The 19,810-nt window shown below is 42.2% G+C and overlaps 1 protein-coding gene across 1 annotated transcript in view; it reads right to left on the bottom strand.

Moving 5' to 3' along the window:
- The window catches only part of LOC126266958 (uncharacterized), a 444,592-nt gene that overhangs the window by 161,970 nt on the left and 262,812 nt on the right, over positions 1–19,810 (bottom strand). The window lies entirely within an intron of this gene.

The following is a 19,810-nucleotide window of genomic DNA, read 5'->3' as shown; positions in this document are numbered from 1 at the left end:
TAAATTGCACTTGTCACAGTAGCCTCGAAAAAACTGTTCCGATGATGCGACGCTGTGATACTGCACTGAGGTAGAGGATCCTTTACTAGTGCATTGGGATTTTCATTACACCACAAACGTGTAGTCTGAGAGTTCACATAGCCAGAGAGGGGGAACCACGCCTCGCTCCTGAACTGTGTGTACTACAATATTCCTGGCCTCTGAGCAAGAAATTGCTGAAACGAACGGCAAAATGTAATGCGTTTGCCTTTGTCATTGACATTCAGTTCCTCTATGGATAAATGCTGGCTTTCTTCGAAGCTCTATGATATGAGCTCCATGACATTCCACATTCTTGATATAAACGTCGAACAGACTTTTCAGGAGAGTGGCTGTTTCACGTCAGTCACCTTTTCTTCCGATAATGGCGGCCGTCTCCGCCGTGAAGATCCAACACCGTTTCACAGCTCCCCATCTTGTCCACTAACTTTTGTACAAAGCAATTAGACGGTATATATTGGTCACCAAACAGTCCAACAAACCTTCGCAGGCATGGATTAAAAGAACCAGTAATCCAATATTGTTTCACAAGTAACACGCGCTCTTGGATAGAATAATGATACATTGTCACTAAACACTGAACACTGAGCTCCAGCCACAGCAACGCGCGGAAACACACTCTTGAGTGAAACGTTGTTGCGACGTCAAATGTCAAAAATTACGCAGCGCAGTTTCTGCGGAATTGCTACACATGTTTGTGGGGCCTCTTTCGAGTGAGACACCCTGCATCAGCTGTCCCCTAAGGTCGATGGAGGAGCGAAGCGTTCGTAGTGATTGAAAAATGCACTCATTCCAGTTTTGAAGAAGAGTCGTCGAATAGACGCACATAACTATAGCTTTACCATCGACGTTAGTCTGTTGTATAATTTTCGAACGTATTTTATTCTTATGATCTTTCTGAAGGGTGAAGGTCTTCTCTCTAGGAATCCGCAATCATCGATCGTTCGAAAACCAGCTCGTTCTGTTCGTCCAAGAGAACCAGAAAGAAGTAGATACCACCGTCCAGGTTGATGCTTTATTCCGTGACTTAAGGAAGGCGTTCGACGTAGTTCCGTAGTATCGTCTAATGAGCAAAACACGAGTGTACGTAATATCAGATCAGCTTTGTGTCGGCCTGGGAGATCGTATCCCAGTCGGAACACGGAGCACTGACATGCTGAAGGTTCGGCAGCATGGTCTCATGTGGTTGGTGACGTGGTGGCTCGAGCGTCCAATGCCAGTGTTCATACACTCCTGGAAATTGAAATAGGAACACCGTGAATTCATTGTCCCAGGAAGGGGAAATTTTATTGACACATTCCTGGGGTCAGATACATCACATGATCACACTGACAGAACCACAGGCACATAGACACAGGCAACAGAGCATGCACAATGTCGGCACTAGTACAGTGTATATCCACCTTTCGCAGCAATGCAGGCTGCTATTCTCCCATGGAGACGATCGTAGAGATACTGGATGTAGTCCTGTAGAACGGCTTGCCATGTCATTTCCACCTGGCGCCTCAGTTGGACCAGCGTTCGTGCTGGACGTGCAGACCGCGTGAGACGACGCTTCATCCAGTCCCAAACATGCTCAATGGGTACAGATCCGGAGATCTTGCTGGCCAGGGTAGTTGACTTACACCTTCTAGAGCACGTTGGTTGGCACGGGATACATGCGGACGTGCATTGTCCTGTTGGAACAGCAAGTTCCCTTGCTGGTCTAGGAATGGTAGGACGATGGGTTCGATGACGGTTTGGATGTACTGTGCACTATTCAGTGTCCCCTCCACGATCACCAGAGGTGTAGGAGATCGCTCCCCACACCATGATGCCGGGTGTTGGCCCTGTGTGCCTCGGTCGTATGCAGTCCTGATTGTGGCGCTCACCTGCACGGCGCCAAACACGCATACGACCATCATTGGCACCAAGGCAGAAGCGACTCTCATCGCTGAAGACGACACGTCTGCATTCGTCCCTCCATTCACGCCTGTCGCGACACCACTGGAGGCGGGCTGCACGATGTTGGGGCGTGAGCGGAAGACGGCCTAACGGTATGCGGGACCGTAGCCCAGCTTCATGGAGACGGTTGCGAATGGTCCTCGCCGATAACACAGGAGCAACCGTGTTCCTAATTTGCTGGGAAGTGGCGGTGCGGTCCCCTACGGCACTGCGTAGGATCCTACGGTCTTGGCGTGCATCCGTGCGTCGCTGCGGTCCGGTCCCAGGTCGACGGGCACGTGCACCTTCCGCCGACCACTGGCGACAACATCGATGTACTGTGGAGACCTCACGCCCCACGTGTTGAGCAATTCGGCGGTACGTCCACCCGGCCTCCCGCATGCCCACTATACGCCCTCGCTCAAAGTCCGTCAACTGCACATACGGTTCACGTCCACGCCGTCGCAGCATGCTACCAGTGTTAAAGACTGCGATGGAGCTCCGTATGCCACGGCAAACTGGCTGACACTGACGGCGGCGGTGCACAAATGCTGCGCAGCTAGCGCCATTCGACGGCCAACACCGCGGTTCCTGGTGTGTCCGCTGTGCCGTGCGTGTGATCATTGCTTGTACAGCCCTCTCGCAGTGTCCGGAGCAAGTATGGTGGGTCTGACACACCGGTGTCAATGTGTTCTTTTTTCCATTTCCAGGAGTGTATGTCCAAGCTTAACTGCGTGCTTTGTAGCGTGAGTTGATCAACATATAAATATGACGTGGTGGCTTCTGAACCCCATATCGAGCAAGTGGTTGTGAAAGGTATCGTAACAGAGCCTTTGGGCTCACCTGTGACTATTGCCTACTATCTGTATTTGATGAGTTGGTCTTTCCCTAAACCTCCTAAATGCGTTGTCGAGGAGAGCGTAGGCTATGAAGAGGTGATTGTCTCAGTACGTCGGGTGCCTCCCAATGTACGAGAATATAAGCTATTGAAAATCGCTGGCGGGGAAAAGCATTCTTCAGTGCTTATTAGCGCCAGAGGGAAATGGTCAATGAAATTCCCTGCATGCGGCTACTGATTCCGACAGGCTGATAGCCAGGAATGTTAAATAATTTCATGGAGCGGTTTGGAGTTTGTAAAATCGAGTAGTCGGCCGAATGGTAGGCCCTCTGAGACGGAGTTTGTGTTTTAAAACGGTTGTCATTTCGCATTTCAGGAGCTTGATCAATCGTGATTAACGCGGCTACTTTTCCTGCACGGAAAGTCTACAGGGCATTCGATAGTGTATTTTCGTGTGTGCGCTTAAAATTTTGCTTGGGCACCTTCCTAATTAGAACTTGTAATGGATAAAAGTGACGGACTTGGCTAGGGTTAACTGATACGAAAAGATTTATTTGTTTGTTTCCGTGCAAATTTTGTGAGTTACGCTTTTATGTGATTTCCATTTTCGATGTTGAACTGTATTCCTGTTTTGTTCTGGAAATCATCGGCAGAAATAGATAGGAGACGGTTGGAGGGATGTACGTACTATCAGCGGTTAACATATTCCAATTCAGCGGTCGGATCTCGGAATCCTTCTGAGAGTGGTTGGAGAGCTACATGGTTTTTAATAGACTCTGGCGTGGCGAGGATTTTAATCCCGTTCCGCCTATCAGAGCAAGGCTGACGACATTAGTGTGTTACAGTGCAGAACATCGTTCGGCCGGAAAACGTTTGCGACTTCATCTGCGGACAACACATCGCGTAAATTTTCTCGCGCGCCACCCATATCAGAGTCTGTGTTTTCTGAGATCCACCGCGAGTTATTTAGTGTGACGCCAGGGGGTTTGGAGAGCGGACGAAAGGAACGTTTCAGTGCAGCACGGTTGCTCGCCAGTTACTGTGGAGCCTTGAATTGTTGAGTGATTTGTTGCAGTATGACCAATCTGTCCGCAGTAGTCGACGGCGATCCTCGGGAGGTTGTCAGACACGGCAGCGGTTCTCCTTGAATCGAAGCGCACTCTGTAAGTTCTTGCCACTATCGAACGTGAGACACTCGGACCTATACGACCTTGGACTCTTCCATCTATCAGCAAGCACGATCTCTTGACACTGCCATCACATAAAAAAATTTTCGATTTGCTTCAAAATTAACTCAATCTCTTTTCGCAAGTCACGCTATCGTAACATTCTGTCAAGATGGATGCTGCACTTTATGTTCGTCATGTAGAAACGTGCTGTTATAGACTTCCTGAGTTGTGAGAACAAAGAAGTGACAAACATTCACAAGAGACTGAGAAACGTTTTTGGGAATAAAGACGTTCATCGAGAGGAGAAGCGAGTGTTTGCAGAATATTGAGACAGCTGAAGTTGATAAAGGTTTGTGCCGGGTACATTCCGAGACTGCTAACGGACGCCCACAAAGAAACACGGAAGACAGTGTGCGGCGTGCTTTGGGAACAGTATGAGACTTCTGGAGATGACTTCCTTACAAAAATTGTGGCGAGAACTGAAACCCATTTGCATCACTTTGAACCGGAAACGAAATGGCAGCGGAATGAATGGCATCATAAAGACTCACTCAAGAAGGAGAATTTTAAAACTACACATTCACCAAGGAAAGTGTTGGCTACTGTGTTTTTATTCGGAAGGATGTTATTTGTGTATATCATGCCACCAATTCCGCCACATATGTGGACCCCTTAAAAAACTTCTTGCCAGAATGTGTCGCTCTCGACAACATCGGCAAAAACAAGACGTTTTTTGGTGTTACGTGATAGCGCTCGGCCACATGTGAGTGAGCAAAAAAATGGTTCAAATGGCTCTGGGCACTATGGGACTTAACATCTATGGCCATCAGTCACCTAGAACTTAGAACTACTTAAGCCTAACTAACCTAAGGACATCACACAACACCCAGTCATCACGAGGCAGAGAAAATCCCTGACCCCTCCGGGAATCGAACTCGAGAACGGGAAGCGAGAACGCTACCGCGCGACCACGAGCTGCGGACTGTGAGTGAGAAAACCATCACAGAGACCACAAAACTTCGCAGACAACTCTGATACTCTCACCCTACAGATCTTATCCGTGGTCATGTGATTACCATCCTTTCTTTAAACTGAAGGTATCCCTTCACACAACAAAATTTCAAATTGTGACCCGGTTGTGAAGGGTGCTAAACACCGGTTCAAACGTGGCTCTCGACTTCTAGCGTGTATAGCCTTAGATCCACTGTGACATAAGGCAGTTGAAAGGGACGGTTAATTATGTGGAAAAATGACGGTTTCCTTTCAAAAAATATATCAACATACTGTAAATATGTCACAGTTATGTAACATAAATTGGATGCTTTTTTAAGTAGAAACACTGAGCATTTCTTTTGGAGTGACCCTTGTATTTTTAATGTAGATGCAAAGTTCACAAATGTTGCAGTGACACCTGTGAGTGAGAAACACAACCTTTTCCATTTAAAACATGTTGCAGTACACATAACGTGAAGAAATTATTATTCGTCTCAGCATGACAGTGTTCAGGAAGGTTACAGAAAGCAAGCCACCAGAATTAATAATAGTTTCTAATCTTCTCTTGTGAATGGTATTAATCTACATCTATACTCAGCAAGCCACCTTACGGTGTGTGGCGAAGAGTACTTCTGGTGCCACTACTCTTCCTCCGTTCCTAGTTGCATTCAAGAAAGATGCGTAGGAAAGCTATCGATAAATCTCCGTATGAGCTCTAGTATCTCTGGTTTTCTCATCGTTGTCATTGCAGGCGACCTCTGCGGGAAGAAGTAATATACCGTCAGATTCTTCTGCGAGAGTACGCTCTAGGAATTTCGACCGTAAACCTCTCCACTGAAAGGAAATGAAACGTTTGTTGTTTCCCTAAGAACGAAAACCTTTTATCACCGTACGATGAACGGTTAGTCAGCAGTTTTCCACAAATAACTGAATACTTGAACAAATATAAAATACATGACAAATAAATATCAACCACTCTGCCTTGTTATTGCAAACGCGATTAAATGAACCCTAAGGTCCAGAAATATGTTGTAAAACAATGGTGCAGCTGTGACATTGACAGTACTAAATATCCTGAAGCATTTGCAATTGTCCGCATTGGCATCCTACTTACAAAAAGTGACTGTTTAATATTTTAATTCCTGTGCTGATGTGATTTGAATGCTACTTGAGAAACAGACAATCGAGAGTTGTCTGTGTGAATGAACAGTTGTCCTGGAAATGAGTTCTCTCATGACTGTCGCGTGCATCAGTCGCAGGCTTTGGAAAAATATAATTATGAGACCTTTTACGATTCTTCAATGCATGGCACATCTCGGCGATACCACCGTCCTTTCAACGTTAGTGTGAAGATGACCAGCTTTACTCAATGTCCAAATCTGGAGATACCAATACTGCCATTCTGTGTTCGAATGGGCACATAACCAGCGCATAAAATTAATTGCAAACTAGTTGTATGTAAATTATTTTTTTTTATTGACAACGGTCTTGGTAGCAAAGTATGAGCTTGCAATAGTTTACCGGTTTCGACTCTTATGAGCCATCAGAACTGAAACTGAAAAGGAAAAATTACTATCATAAGCGCCGATCAAAAAGTTTCCTCTCGAAGGCCGTACAGTCCAGAATCAGTCTACCACTCCGGTTAAATCACCGTGAGCATTGAGGCCATCATTTCAATGACGCACCAGATTTAAGTACTCTTTGAAGATGCCCATTTGGTAAAACACCGTGTCCTAATGCGTGAAGAAGTCTGTAACTGCCTGCTGCACATCCTCGCCCGACAAGGACTTTTTTAAGAGATCGAAGACGTGGTAATAGCATGGGGAGAGATTAGCATTATAGGGCGGGTGCTCGAGTGTCACTCATTTGAAATGGCATACTTCTGCGTTAAGCCCGTCTCACACGGAGCAAGGTTCGCCGCAAGTTTGCGAGATGGCGTGCATGCCTGCCGGCTTGCAGGGAAAGGAGCCGGCTATCTTCCATGCCGAAGCTCTTCCACGGTGCAAGATCGGCAGCTAGTTGTGTTGTGATCGGCTGCATGTTGTATCGAACGAAGATGGCTGCTTCAGGTACAGATGTTCAGAGCAAACTGGTCTTATTAACTGTTTTGGTGCAAATGAGAGAAGAAGAAAGAAAGAATGGACAAAAAACTGGATTAAGAGTAGAAACCCTGGAAAAGGTGTGCTCTTCATGCTTCATTAAGAGCTGTGGTTAGTTCGCACAACACCTACTTTTGTTTGAAAAGTATGGCCATTTCATTACTGTTTGACTTTATGAATATACCAATAATGCCTGTTATATACGACTTTATTTTATTGGATAGAAGATCGACATCCTTTGCAAATTTTATACGCATGGATGTATTGGTATTTGAACTGATTTGTATGATTTCGCCTCTCGGGTGAATATCCAGCGTAAGATTTCTACGAAATAGTCTTAAATGTGTTCGATTTTTGCAAGTAGTAGGTTTCTACATTCAACACAAAATTCATAGTTTTGTACTTACGTCGTTCTTCCCAGTGTCACTGCTTTTCGATGATTTTACTTTGGCGTATTCCACTTTAAATTGAGTACGTAAATTGTGCATTTTGCTATAGCACTCCTTGCTCGTCGTATATGGTCGAACAAGACACACGGCACTTGCCTCTCTTTCGAGTGCTTGTGCACGCAGGTGTTTATTATAATAGTTAGCGCTTTTCACGACGTACAGACACTGTTCTTCTCTATAAGTACATGTCAATGCTTCAATCGCTTCCTTGGAGCACTGAGGTGCCATTATTTAATAATTATAAGAACTTCCTGCCGCACCTCACGACAGCAGAAAAGCGACTATCAACAGAGGCTTCCCGTCCAAGCTTTCCGCGTCTGACGTCACAAACGAAACGTCTCATGATTGGCCAACGCAGGTAGCACGCAGGGAACCTTTCAAGAAAAATAGCACCGGACCAATCCTGTAAATCTTACAAGGTAGCCCGCTAGCAGACGACGCAGCCCGCAAGGTAGCCGTCGCGCGAGCCAGCAAAGAAACTTACAGCGAATCTTCCTCCGTGTGAGACGGGCTTTACTACATTTTCGGTGAGGGGACGTGGCGTTACCCATGAAGAAGCAGCATTTCATAACAATGGTCCTCAACAGACGTGCTGCCCCATACGCATTCATTCTCCCGGTGCTTGAGCACCCTATCGGAGTTGTGCACGTTGCGTATACGCTGAAACCTTATCCTCAAACGGAAACTTTTTGGTTGTCTCTAATAAATACAAAATAGTATTAGAAAATACAAGATAAAGCGAAAAAGATACGTCCAGTATCTTGTTACGAAAGCAACACGTCAGTCACCTAACGTCCAGCTTGGTCACTTGACATCAATAGCCGCGCATGTGTCGAACTTATAATATGGAACAGTTACGTTCGTAGAGGGGACATGAACATGCTCGGCTTACAAGGGCAGTAAAGACAGTTTAAAAGATAAAGCTATGGTTATGACAAAGCTTTTTAAACACAATTTTTTAAAGTTACAATCCGCACTCGACTCGTCACTACTGTCACAAAAGCCTATCATTTTCATTCTGGCTACTTTCGTTCCGGTTTCCTCATCGTAAAATTCAATTAGAACATCGCATTTGACAATTATCGATTCTCACTATTCATACACGATTATTAGCTTTAACACCTTGAGATACTCTTTTTCATAACATTTCTTTGTATAATATATTCTCGCACTTATTGTCGCGTTTGTTTTTTCCCTGGATGAAAGCTCAAGTTTCGACGACACAAAATACTGTTTGATGCAACAAAAGTTCAGTCATAGGCTTCAACATTCTGAGATTCGGTTATTAAAGAGGCGGTGGACATAAAACAGCGTAAATGAGCAGCTTGGGTAAGGAAATCTACCATACCGTTTCCAAAGGAAAGATTCCAACATTTGCACTGCGAGAATTAGAAATCTGGGAAATACACGAATCTGTGTGGCAGAGCCGGAATTTGAACCGCTGTCTTCCCGAACTCGAGGCCAGGGTCTTACCACAGCGCCATTTCAGTTGACCGCAAGAAGGTCATCGCCATACTGGTGTATCACCTGGCGTGATGGTATGGGGTGCCATTGGTTACACGTCTCGGTCACCTCTTGTTCGCATTGACGGCACTTTGAACAGAGGACATTACATTTCAGATGTGTTACGAGCCTTGGCTCTACCCTACATTCGATCCCTGCGAAACCCTACATTTCAGCTGCCCTGGCCAGCATATTCTCCAGATCTCTGAGCAATTGAAAACGTCTGGTCAATGGTGGCCGAGCAACTGGCTCGTCACAATACGCCAGTCACTACTCTTGATGAACTGTGGTGTCGTGTTGAAGCTGCATGGGCAGCTGTACCTGTACACGCCATCCAAGCTCTGTTTAACTCAATGCCCAGGCGTACGGCCAGAGGTGGTTGTTCTGGGTACTGTTTTCTGAAGATCTATGCACCCAAATCGCTTGAAAATGTAGTCACTTGTCAGATCTAGTATAATATATCTGCCCAATGAATACCCGTTTATCATCTCCATTTCTTCTTTTTGTAGCAATTTTAATGGCCAGTAATGTATCTAAAGTCAATTTCGTTGTATCATGATTTTTTTTCTCATTAGGTTTTGCTTCGGCAAATCCTATGTCATTTGTGTTCTCGTGAATTATTAAGAACCAAAAACTAATATTACACACATTTCGCAAAATTTCATTTGTAAATAACACTTTTCAACTTGCCAGAACACTGCAAAGATCATTGTGTGCCCAGTCACTGTTGCGTATTCTCAAGTGAGTTTGACGCCAAATTTGAATTTTGTTTACACACTCTCTCTCTCTCTCTCTTTCTCAGATTGTGTGTACCCGCTTTTCAGATATTTGTGTCGCCTTTACTATAAATTGTGCCTTTGCACAGTGTACTGTATACATTTATTATCTTTTTTTCCTTCTGCTACTGGTTTCTGTATGTGGAAGTTTTCTTCTATTGTTGTTGTTGGTGTAGGCTGTGGCTGGATTATGGTATTTTTTAATCTGTTTCTATTTTAATTGGGTGGTGGTTGAGGGCTATTAGGTAGCCAGCAGATTTACTATGAGAGCTTTCGGTTTTTAGACCTCTGAGATGTTCTGAATATCTTGTTTTAAAGTCCTTGCGTGTATATACAACGAAATAAAATACGAGCTGAATCTCATTGTAGAAAGTGTTGAGAATCATGTTGTCGCATATCTAATACCGACAATACAATCCACATCATGTATTACCACTTAATGGAGACGTTACATCGCTAAGGAAAAAAAAAAAGGTGTGGCAAATAATTAAGGAGAAAAATGCAAGTGATTTAGCGACTAAGCACACTTACAAATAACAATATAATGTCAGCTGCCTGAGAGTTGAAGCAGTCTAATTGGAAGGACGATGTAGGCGCTCTACAAGGACTAATTTGTAACAAAAAACTCAGCCGCTGATTGTGTTTTGCGTAACTGAATAAGCATACACGTATCTCCGAACGAGAATAAGAAATAGCCAAATATCTACTATTGCACAAATTCAAGACGTTTATTTTTCATAAGTACTGCAGTCACAAATTTGTGGAAAGACTCTTGCATATTCTTCCTTGGCTATATTACGATCAGTCATCTATTTCGCACTGTCCAATGATTTCAATTTGCAGGTGTTTGCCCATATCCTCGTAATGATACACAGTCATTTCAACGTACAGCTGTTGCCGTAGTACACTCGAACGAGATTAGCATCCCACTAGTCAACGATTAAACGATACTTCCGAAGAAGAGTTAAATCAATACGCGGAGAGTAATTTACTGTCAATATGGAAGGGGCGATCAAAAAGTTCCCGTTGGAGGGCGCTGCCACAGCATGTATGCAACGAAGCTCAACAGCGATGCGGGTATACAGGGTGTTACAAAAAAGTATGGCCAAACTTTCAGGAAACATTCCTCACACACGAATAAAGAAAAGATGTTATGTGGACATGAGTCCGCAAACGCTTACTTTCCATGTTAGAGCTCATTTTAGTTTCGTCAGTATGTTCTTCCACCTAAGCTCATTGGAGCACGTTATCATGATTTCATACGGGATACTCTACCTGTGTTGCTAGAACATGTGCCTTTACAAGTACGACACAACATGTGGTTCATGCACGATGGAGCTCCTGCACATTTCAGTCGAAGTGTTCGTGCGCTTCTCAACAACAGATTCGATGACCGATGGATTGGTAGAGGCGGACCAATTTCATGACCTCCACGCTCTCCTGACCTCAACCGTCTTGACTTTCATTTATGGGGGCATTTGAAAGCCCTGGTCTACGCAACCTTGGTGCCAAATGTAGAGACTCTTCGTGCTCGTATTGCGGACGGCTGTGATACAATACGCCATTCTCGAGGGCTGCATCAGCGCATCAGGGATTCCACGCGACGGAGGATGGATGCATGTATCCTCGCTAACGGAGGTCATTTTGAACATTTCCTGTAACAAAGTATTTGAAGTCACCTGGTACGTTCTGTTGCTGTGTGTTTCCATTTCATGATTAATGTGATTTGAAGAGAAGTAATAAAATGAGCTCTAACATGGAAAGTAAGCGTTTCCGGACACATGTCCACATCACATATTTTCTTTCTTTGTGTGTGAGGAATATTTCCTGAAAGTTTGGCCGTACCTTTTTGTAACACGGTGTATAAGCACCGGCATGTAGGCGAGGGGTTAGTGTGGCATTCGTGTCTTTCCAACATGCGTGCGATAAATGCGGAAATGTGAACTATGATGACGTTATTATCGAATGCGTCCAAATACGATCAGCGTTGTGATTATGTAGGCTTTCCCGGCGTAATAAGTCTTGAAAGTCTCTTCCGTTGTCATCCACCACACCAACGTAGTGGCGTCCTTAGGACTTTGGTACGGAGAGCATATGCCATTTCCGACGCAGACAGCTTAACCCAAGAACTTGAGCAGTCGATGACTGTTTTTAAGGAAAATGGATACACCGAGAAGCAGATCCGTCGTGATATGGAGTTTGGACAATCTCCGGAGGTGTACGAAGAGGAACATAGATCTGTGGCCTTTCTTCCTTATGCTGGAGGCTTATCGTTTAAGATTGGACGAATTTTAAGGAATTTTAACATTAAGAGTGTTTTCCATCCACCTTCCAAGATTAGGGCTCTGCTCGGCTCAGTGAAGAATGATTTGGGGCTTGGGAAACCCGGAGTGTACAAAACTCCTTGTCAATGTGGGAAAGCTTACGTTGGCCGTTCTATTCGCACAGTGCAAGACAGGTGTGTGGAACATCGCCGACATACGAGGCTCCAACAGCCGGAAAAATCGGCGGTAGCAGAACACTGCCTAATGAGAGACACAAAATGAAATTTGGGGAGACTGTTGTGGTTGCCAACATTTCAGGTTTTGGAACAGTGTGTATAAAGAGGCGATTGAAATTAGACTGACTGATAATTTAATCAACAGAGACAATGGGTTTCCTCTTAGCAAGACGTGGAATCCTGTATTATCTTGCATCAAAACTGAACATTCTTCGGTGCGGCCTTGATTGCGATATATCGTTGCCAGCAGTGTTTCACTAAGGGCGGCGCACCTCCCTGTTTTGGAAGGCAGAAACTGTGATGGGCGGCGCATGCGCCGTGTACTGAACGGTGGCCTATATAGGACGTCGATTTGCAACCTAGCGGGACTCATCAGCATAAGCAGCATTTTCCTGAAGATGGCAAACAGTTGGGTCGCCGAATTATCGAGTAAAGTTGATTTTAGGATCCGGCAGCAAACCCGAAGAGACTTTCACGATCAACGTTCTCTTATTCTTTTCTTGGCATCTGAAGGAAAAACACCGGTAGACGTCCGTAGGGGACTGAAGACTATGTATGGGGAAGCATATCTGTCGAAAATTACCATTGTGGAATGGTGCGGCAAGGCGTTACTACTTCATGAAAACGTCTCCTTATAGCGAATGTTGTTTCGCAGAAGTTACCCCAACTCAAGTGCTCGATCACCCGTCCTAATCCACCACCATGCGATTATCACACCTTCAGTCCCTTAAAAAGACCTTGAAGGGTTGACGGTTCCTGTCGGACGAGGACGTGGTGCAGGCAGTTACAGGCTTCTTCACGCAGGTGGACAGGTGATTCATATAACGAGCAACCACAACCTGGTGTGACGGTAGGATGATTGCCTCAACGCTCACGGCAATTTTACCTGATTGGCATACTGATTCTGGATTGTGCGACATTTGAAAGGAAACTTTTTATCGCACCTTATATAATGAGTTTTTATGTTTGCTTACGTATACGGAACAAATAAAAACTTTAACGTTTGGCGGTGACGTTGCAGTTCTCTCAGGTACGACTTGGAATATCAGCTTAACTGAAAGGTTAGTGTCTTCAAAAGAAGAATACCAACAAAAGTAAACAGAGATAATGGAATGTAATCGAATTAAATAAGGTGATGCTGAAGGAATTAGACTGGGAGATGCGAAACTAAAATTGATTTTTATTATTTGGACAGTGAAATAACTGATGATGGTCGAAGTAGAGAGGATGCAAAATACAGACTGAAAATAGCAAGAACAGAATTTCGGAAAAAACAGGAGCTTTTTTAACTTCGAACATTAATTTAAGTGTCAGGAAGTCTTCTCTGACGGTACTTATCTGGAGTATAGCCTTGTACGGAAGTGAAACGTATGCAACAGGCTGTTCAGACAAGAGGACATAGGAGTTCTGAAATGTCGTGCTATGTTACAACGCTGAAGATTAGATGGGTAAATATAATAAGAAATGGGGTACCTAATCGAATCAGGGAAAAAAGAATTTTATTTTCATTATGTCCATTACACATGACGAACTGCAACTGTGATTTAACTTGGTGATTTATCTGCGAATAAAATGCAACCAGTGGCTTTTTTAGATTAGATTTATTGTGCCATTAACTAGTTTAAAGCCACTGCAGGCTGATCATATTAGATATTAGAGGAACATTATAGCGTGGACCAACTGTAGCTAGACGCTGTAGGGATGGAGCTGGCGAAAATGCCAAAATTTTGTAATCAGCTAACGAACCGTTTCTGAAAAAAAAATGATGTTACTTTTGATAACGTGCGATGCACTGCATTGTGGTAATATTGTAAATCCGTTCCAATACTGTGCAGTACCGGGTGTACACACAAATATCACAGTATTTAGCTGAACTTCGTTTCCCACGTACTCACAGAATGTGAACACTGGATGTAAATGCAAAGAATTGCATACAACAGATAGGACACTTTTCTACATCACAATCTTTGACCTGAGATGTATAGTATTTCAAAATAAGTTTTTACAAATGTAGATAATATATTTCAGTGAATTTTGCTAGCTGCAGGTGTGTTCTTATATTGACATTATACAAGTAATATGGATTAAAAAGTTACACAAAAGATAAACCAATAAAGTAAACTATTTGCTGTGGAATTAAAGAGTGGATAAATTACAGCATGTCATAATTATTTCATGACTGGGAGAGTGAAATATTAACTAAGTAATTTAGAAAAGGCTGCCATAGTTGTTACAAGACTGAGAGAATATAAGTTATGTAGGAGTATGAATGTGTTTCATTATTGTATCTTCTTGGTGTTTTGGAGCCAGTATGCCTTGAAAATAGCGGAAGAAAAAATTCTGCACTGATTCAGTTTGTTCGTTGAGGATTTTCTGAGGTGGTTTTAACTTTTGAATGTAAACCTTAATTGTTCAAGGAGATCCATCTGTAACCCATTTTCAGCAATGTATATAACAGAAAGACTGTCGTTGATATCCTCAACAGAGCGTTCGTGATGTGCAATATGTGATGCAACGTTGGAGTTTTTGAGTCGAAGGGCATCTGTATGTTCTTTGTAGGGGTTTGAAAAATTTCAGCCAGTTTGTATTATATAACAGTGAGAACAGGAGCATTGATTTTGTATATGCCAGACTTTTGATGCCACTATTCAGTGGCTTTATTATTATGAACTATTTTATTCCGTAGCTTATTGACTGTGTAGAAGGATATTTTTATGTTAAATGGTCTCAAAAGATTCGCAAGTTTGTATGACACTTTACCAATGAATGGAAAACTGACAAATCCTGGCATATCTTCCCTATCTTATAGTGGTGATGGTAGTTGCTCAAGTTTACTGTAAACTTTTTCAACTTGTGTGTTTATGTGGGAAGTGTTATAAGAATTATTTTGGGCTATAGATTTAGGTATGTTAACTTCCTTACATGCATCTGCTTTACTGACGCTCATGTGGAGTATACAGTTCCTAGATGACCTGTAGAAACCAGTTTTATGTTGGTTTGGGTGGCATGAGGTATTGTTAAAGGGAACGTTAGTGGTAGTGGCTTTCCTTTATGTCTGGGAGGCATACTTGTTACTATGACTGGAAATAGACATATCAAAGAAATTAATTCGTTCAGTTGTCTGATGTTAAACTGTGAATTTGATTTTGGATGCATTTTTTAAATTTCATCTGTTAGGTTTAAATTGTTCTTCTTTTGGACCGTTACAAAGTATAATTGTGTCATCCCCACATCTTTTATAATACATAATTTTCTTTGTAAATTGTGGATGAGTTGAGAAGAAATCCTGTTGTATGATATGTGTAAATATGTCAGCAAGCAAGGTTGCTAGCCGTAGCTAGACCACTGTTTTGCATGTAAAACGTGCTGTTGAATGAAAAAATAGTTACGTACGAGAATTAATTCAAGCCACACCACGAGTTCATAAATTTCTGCATTGGTTAGATTTTTGTATTTAATGAAATTCTTTTGTATTATTGAACGAGCATCTTTCCTGAGAATAATCGTGTCGAGATTTACTGTGTGAAAGTAGGTAAATGTTGCTTTATCCGGCGGTATTAAGTCGTTAATATTGCTGTTTAACTTAAACCTGTTCTTAATTGAAAATATACTTTCAAAAAGTTGAGTTTTTCTTTAGTACAGCATGAGGTTTTCTTATAATTTTGTATCCTGAGCTGCTTGTGACATTTACAATCAAGTGAACAGGACAACCATGTTCGTAAATCTTAGACCTGGAGTCTTGTGGATTCACTATAACACACTACTGTGCTTCGTTACTAGTCAGCAAAAAACAGCTGTTTTCGAGTAATTTTTGCAGCTTATTTTGATAATTTTGGGTGAGGTCTGTTTTTAGTTCAGTGGTACTGTTAGCTTCCAAAAATTCAAGTGTTCTGTTGCTGTAGTCTATTTGATACATGATGACTACTATGTTACTTTTATCTGCCTTTATCACGAGGGCCTCGTTACTAGTTACTTTCTTACTGATGTTTGTAAGTGTCATTTGTACAGTGTGGGCTGATATTAAAAATTAATTTCCTTTAAAAATTTTCTTTATAATTTCGTTGACTTTACATGCTACGGCGTTCTGCATGTTGTGGTTTAGTTTGGCTGTGGCACAGACTATTTTGGCTCTAATAATTAAATTCTCGATTTTATTGTTATTTAGCCTGGGATGAAAGTTGTGTTTGAGTCTTTTGTTTACTCAGCTAATCTCTTTGCTGCTGAAAGCTATGTCCGTGTTGTTCACAACTCTATGATAGAATTTATGTGGTGTAGAGGCAAGATCGACAAATTCGTTGTTTATTTTGTTTGATATCAGATCTTAAAATTCTTTCTTTTGCCTAAATCCTATTTCTAACTGTAAAATAATAGCCTGTGCATCAAAATTGTCAAGAAATTGCGTTAGGCGACTTAGATGAATGGCATTACATAGTTGAAAATGCAACTCAAAGCTGTTTAGTTACCAGATCTACCTGTTTGTAATACATTCTGATTCCCGACTTTAGCCACAAGATTTCATTGTTTCTTCTGGATTTCTGTGCTGACTTACCGCTATTATTGATTTTTGCATGAATGTTCTTTGGGACGACATTTTCCCTGAGACACTTCTTATTAGAGTTTATGGCTTGGATGGATTTCATCGCTTTAAACTTTTAACTTCTGTAGATATTCATTGTTCATTTTATCTGATGAGGCAGTGATAATTTCACTATATCCATTACGGATGACGAACTGCAACTATGATTTAAATTGGTTCTGGGTATAAATATGCACCCAGTTGCTTTTTTGAGTTTTGGATACGGTTTATTGTACCACTAACTAGTTTCAGAGCCCTGCAGGCTCATCGTCATGTGGAGGAATTAGTGTAGCTAGACGCTGTGGTGATGAGGCAGGCGAAAATGAGAGAAATTTAGTAAATGGTTCTTATATTGACTGTAATCAAGTAATATGGATTAGAACGGTCAATACAAGAACATACTTGAAGCTAGCAAGATTCACTTAAATATATTATCTGTAATTGTAAATATTTATTTTGTACTATAATGCATCTCAGGCCAAAAATCGTGATGTAGCAAGTATTCTATCCATCGTATGCATATGCTTTGTATTTACATCCAGTGTTTACGTTATGTGAATAAGTGTGAAACGAAGTGCAGGTAAGTACTGTATGTTTTTTTATGTACACCTGATGCTGTACATTATGGAAAAGGATTTGCTATGGATACCACGATGCAGTGCACTTAAGTAACCAAAACGTAACATCATTCCGTTTCAAGAAATTTTCGTTACGGATTACTAAGTTTCCTTCATTTTCGCCAGCCCCATCACTACAGCGTCTAACTACACTTGGTCCACGATACAATGTTTCTGATGATGAGCCTGTAGTTGCTACTTGCAACTTGTATAGAACTCGGACGGCAGTTATAAGAGTCGATGGGCATGAAAAGTAAGCAATATTTGAGAAGGGAGTGAGACAGGGTTGTAGCCTATCCCCAATGTTATTAAATCTACACTTGCGCAAGGAATAAAAGAAACCAAAGAAATATTCAGGGAAAATCAATAAAAACGTTGAGATTTGCCGATGACATTGTAATTCCGTCAGGGACAGGAAAGCACTTGGAAGAACAGTTAAACGGAAGTGACAGTGCCTTGAAAAGTGGGTATAAGATGAACATCAACAAAAACAAAACAAGGAAACAAGGATAACTGAATGCAATGCAATTAAATCAGGAGATGCTGAGAGAATTAGATTAGGAAATGCGACACTTAAAGTAGTAGCTGAGTTTTGCTACTTGTAAAGAAAAATCAATTATGATGGTCGAGGTAGAAAAGATATAAAATGTAGACTGGCTTTGGGAAGAAAAGCGTTTCTGAAGAAAAGAAATTTGTTAACATCAAGTATAGATATACGTGTCAGGAAGTCCTTTCTGAAAGTATCTGTATGGATTGTATCCATGTATGGAAGTGAAACATGGACGATAAATAGTTAAGACAAGTATAAAATAGAAGCTTTTGAAATGTGGTACTACAGAATAATTCTGATCATAAGCTGGGTTGATCAGGAAACTTCTGATGGGGTACTGAACAGTATTTGGGAGAAAATAAATCTGTGGCACAAACTGGTCTGTTGATAGGACACATTCTGAGACACTAAGGGATCACCAGTTTAGCAATGGAGGGAATTGTGGGGTCTAAAAATCTCAGAGGGAGACCAAGAGATAAATACAGTAACCAGATTCGGAAGGATTTAAGTTGCATTAGTTATTCGGAGATGAAGAGGCTTGCACAAGGTAGAGTAGCATGGACAGCTGCATAAAACCAGTCTTCGGACTGAAGACTAAACTAACAACAACTGTGCAAATAAACGTGTTAATGTTACGTCTCATTGTATTTATTGACCTTCTCCACCACCAACACAACAGCTGGTACCTCGCGAACTCGGGGAGTTGACCGGCCGGCAGCCCCACTTGGAGTATTTGCAATTGGTCGTGACATCTCTGGTAAGGATCTGCTTATTACAAGGTTTTCATATTTCTGAGGCTGACAGTCCACAGTGACCTATAAGGACATTCTAGTCGAATGGAAAGTTTAGAAGACTTAGCTGGCGTGAAACGCTAGTTAGACGTATTTTTATATTTTGGGTTTGTGTTGCGACTTAGTGAGTAAGCGTGGTATCTGAAGGCCTTGGCTCAGAGAGTGGAGCATCCTGTTAGACAGACGTGATGTGTAGTGAAAAAGATGGTGAAATTTAGTTGAGACCCATGAACTTCGCCGTACAAAATTTAAGTGATTTATTTCTGGGGTGACTCTTGAACTAGATAGTTCGCAGCAGCTTCTCTGTTTGTCCTCGTGAAAATTTCTGCAGAGGTTATAAGGAACCAGCTGGTGGCAGTCTATTCACCGTGTACCTTTTCCACTGCAATGGTCGGATCTCGGAATCTTTCTGATTACTTAGTCAGATGGCAGCAGGGTTTTGATTATTGGTTTTGCAACAGTGACAATGTTAACCCTGTCTCAAGGGTCAAAGCGAAAGTGGAGACCTTTATTAAGACTATTTTGTAAGAGTAGCACTGCATAAAATTGATCCCCGCCCGTCGATAAGCGTTTCCTTGTCAATCAACGGAGCAGCCCAAGGAGTAATTTGTCTTGTGTGCTGCACGTCGTATGAGGGCGTGGATATAGGGCACTAAGGAGACCTAGCGCAACGCCACGGCGTCTCAGAGGACCACACGAAGAAATATTTCTACAGTCCGCTGTAAAAAACAAAAAAAAAAACAAACAAAAAAACAAAAATACAATAAAATATCCAGTTCTGCTTCCAAAATCTGACGAGCTGGGAGCTAACTCTTGTAGGAGATTATTGAAACAATACGCTGAAGCGCAATGTACATTTCTCTTTGAGACGAATTATGACTATTTCTTCTTACGGTGCCTTTCCTGATTGAGGTTGGGAGACCACATAGCCAGTTCTGGACGTGACGCTGCAGCGTGGTAAGCACCTGTACCATCTCCGAATGTCCT

The sequence above is a fragment of the Schistocerca gregaria genome, chromosome 4 (genome assembly GCF_023897955.1).
Source record: "Schistocerca gregaria isolate iqSchGreg1 chromosome 4, iqSchGreg1.2, whole genome shotgun sequence".
NCBI classification, from domain to species: Eukaryota; Metazoa; Arthropoda; class Insecta; order Orthoptera; family Acrididae; genus Schistocerca; species Schistocerca gregaria.
This window is presented reverse-complemented; position numbering and strand designations above follow the sequence as displayed.